Below are 3,837 nucleotides of genomic sequence, written 5' to 3'. Positions count from 1 at the left end.
ACCCCCCTCTCCCTCACCGTGTTAGACGACGAGGCCAGCTGAGGTTGTCCAGAGAACGGCGACTATGACTCACAGAAGGAAGCGAGATGACTGGGGTTCTCTAGTCCAAGGGGTGTTTGGGGTACAGCACCAACAACGTCACAGATGTTAACTATATTGTTTGGGTCTTTCGGTAAAGTCACGTAGATAGGTTCAAAGAAAATAAACTAAAAATACGAAGTTTCGATCGCTTGTGTTGCGATCGAAACTTCGTAGGTTTTTACCCTTTCAACTGGTACAAAAACTGACACCTTTATACAAGGCATCATGTTTGCAATGCTTGTGTTGTGGTTATAGGGCCGGATCAGATAGCCTCCCCTAGCACTCTTAGAGGAGGACTGGGAGTAGATCAGTCGGGGATAGTGCTAGGGGTGTATTCCTGTTGAGTACGGGTGAAGGGGCCGTTACCCCTTCAAGTGTTGTGTTACTGGTCCTTGTGCCTCGACTACGTCGTCTGTCTCGCTGAGAACCCACTACAACATGACTCGGGCGATGAGAAATCAGGCACACAGGCCGACAAAGAGGGAACTGCAGACCACGCTCCGCTCGCTGTCCTCCAAGCTCGAGGATATGAGCCAGAGGTCGCAACCGGGTACCCGATACCCGTACCCTACTCGATACCCGGCTACCCGTATCCGGCCGGGTACGGGTAGCTGTTTGCGACCCTGGTGCGGCTGGGTACGGTTAGGCCGTGAGTCACTGGTGGAGTCACTGGTGAGTAACCGTTTGTCACTCATTTCGGGTAGGGAACGGGTACCCGTACCCGGCCGGGTACGGGTACCCATTTGCGACCCTGGTGCGGCCGGGTACGGGTAAGGAATCAAAACCCGTTTGCGACCTCTGCTCAACTCTACAAATGGCTACCCTCGTTACTTCGCGTCCATACTTGTTGTTCAATTTGCGACTACACCTGCTAATGAAACAGCTTATAGACACTTCTACACTCTATCATTGTATCCTTTTAAACCCTATCTTTGTCCCATTACTTCACCAGCACTCCTTCCAAACTTTATTCTGCTCTTAAAAATATCACCATCTGCAAGCTGCTGCTATTCGTCCAAGGTTCACCGCTCTTCATCCTTTCACATAAAATACCTGTGCAAACTATTAATTCTACTTTTCTTATTTCTGGGTGGTATTGAGCTTCATCCTGGTCCAAATGTAAATAACTTGTATAATTCTGTAGATTTTTCTGGAAAAAAAAGTGTTGGTGTTCTACATGTCAACATCAGAGGGCTTGTGATGAAATTAAGTCAACTAAAACTAGAAGTGGCAAATCTGGACCCGGACATTTTTTGCCTAACAGAAACATTTCTCACTCCTGCCGTAAATGACTTGTAGATTACGATTGACTACTACACCCTTTTTCGGCTTGACCGAGGGTCTAAAGGAGGTGGAATTGCCATCTATGTTCATAATACTATTGCATGTTCACCAGCTCACACCTTGCTTAAAAAATGTTGCTTTGAAGGTCTGGCTCTCAGAAACACATTCCTGCGGAGGGAGCTGGTAGGAACGTTGGGTTGCTCGGTCAATGGCCAGGGTCAACGGCGGCGTGGTGTATTCCGCAAATATGCCCGACTGTGAGGGCGGGCACAAGCCGGTGTGAGTAGGTTAAATGTTGAGTTTTATAAGGGCATCTATGTGATATCTGTCTCCACTTATGTCTGTCTATATGTCTCTGGTTCTGTGTTTTATCTCTCAAATTTAGCATTCTCAGGAAGAACGTAATCAACCAGGTAGGGTGTTGACTGTTATGTTATCCGACTGTTGTATTACATTACATTTCTAAGTATACTAGATTTGTGTTTCTATTTCATTTATACCTGATGATGATGATTGCTTGTGTTGCAATCGAAACGTCGTATGCTATTATTTAATTTATTATTTTCTCTTTATACGTGACTTTACCGAAATAACCAAAGAGTAATTCCTGCAGTCACGAAAGCTCCAAATTAAGTATCACACAAAAAGTCCTGATCTTCCCCGATTCCTTTGCTGATAGATCGGTGTTCTGCGCTGACTGACAGACCATCCAAATGCACATTGTTGATGGTCTGCGCCTCAGGATCCGAATGCATGGGACTGACATTTGCAAACAAGGTCCCGTCTTGAACTGTAATGGGTGTGTCAGCCGTGTTAAGGACCTCCAGGAACAGTGGCTGATTCCTGCGCACGCGTGTGTCAGATGCTGCTAAGCAATAGCACCAGCCACCGATGGCACCGTAGAGACGATGAGCGGCGAATCCGACCGGGAAGTGACGAGCGGGGTGCGATATCGAAGCGACACCACGGCCTGCGCACCAGGCGCAGAGGTCGCAAATGGGTTTTGATTCCTTACCCGTACCCGGCCGCACCAGGGTCGTAAATGGGTACCCGTTCCCTACCCGTACCCTACCCGAAATGAGTGACAAACGGTTACTCACCGGTGACTCACGGCCTACTCGTACCCGACCGCACCAGGGTCGCAAACGGCTACCCGTACCCAGCCGGGTACGGGTATCGGGTACCCGATTGCGACCTCTGACCAGGCGGGATCGAGACCGTAGTCCCGACCAGCGCCTGAACTCGTGGAAGTTTTGGGCCGAGTTTCGGGCTCAATCTCGCTCCCACCCTGTGCCGTTGCCACTTGCCAGGTCGGCTGGTCTCCGCTGCGCTCCGGTCGTTCATGTACCCCGGTTGCTGCTGCTGTCGGCGGATATCAGGAAGACAGGCCAGGGTTTTCTCGCGGGGCTCACGGTCGGCGGCATCGCTGGTGCTGCTCCATCCTCTGATAGCTGCTGCGGAGTGCCGGGTCTGGAAGGCTGACCATGGCTCTAGTCCCCTTGCTGGGGAGGTGATGAGGCTGAAGTTCCCCCCGCTCGTTCGACCTCAGGACTTAGCCGGCGAAGCAGCATGGTTACTGCCTCCAGCAGCTGATTCTTCCTCCGATCCCTAGAGGACGATCTGCAGCGGCGGCGGCGCTGGGTCTGCACTGCCGGGTTGGTGGAGGAAGGTGCCCACACGGGACAAGCAGCTGCCTCGGATCCCGCCGATGAGCCGGGGGATGAATCCCGACTCGTCAGTTCTGGTTCCGAGCAATTCTCGTCCCGGGCCCCTAGAGCATCTTCTAGCTGAGTCTCCCCCCTTGGGATCTTGCGTCGGCTGAGGCGAGACATCCCACCGCTGCCACCAGATGAAGAGAAGTCGGAGACTGGTTAAGCACTTCTTTATTGATAATTGTTTTTTTACCCTTCTATCTGGCAACAAAAGTGACACCTTTTTTACAAGGAGTCATGTTTGCAAAGACCACAATACCTGCAGTCGTAATGCAAACAAAAAACACAACTCTGATAATGTATGCACTGTCCTTGAAGTTGATTGGTCCACACCCGAGACAGCTTTTTGAGTTACAAGATTTGGACCAATCAACTTCAAGGACAGTGCAAACATGACTCCTTGTAAATAAAAAAGGTGTCAGTTTTGTTACCAGATAAAAGGGTAAAAAACCAATTATCATATTTTTTACTGGCAAATGAGGTTCCAATGGTGTAAACACTTCTTTATTCTTCAAACAAGAGCCACACTCGCTCCTCAAAAGCAACCCCGAACACGCATTTCACAGCCCCTTTTAAACCCTCCATCTCCACCCTGCTTCCTAATCCACATCTCTGTCTCGCGTGCCGTGTGCGTGTGACGTCAGTGCCCTTTAATCCCTTGACCCCCGTCTAGTGTATTCCCGTGCGCGTGATTGGTGTGTGCTATGTTGAGTGCGGAGATTGTGTGTCTGTGCGGTGCGAGTGTGTGAGGATGGCTTGG

Source organism: Lethenteron reissneri, unplaced genomic scaffold (genome assembly GCF_015708825.2).
Source record: "Lethenteron reissneri isolate LAM-NWPU_2019-01 unplaced genomic scaffold, ASM1570882v1 scaffold_185, whole genome shotgun sequence".
NCBI lineage: Eukaryota > Metazoa > Chordata > Hyperoartia > Petromyzontiformes > Petromyzontidae > Lethenteron > Lethenteron reissneri.
The sequence above is the reverse complement of the archived record's forward strand: the minus strand, read 5'-3'. Positions refer to the sequence as shown.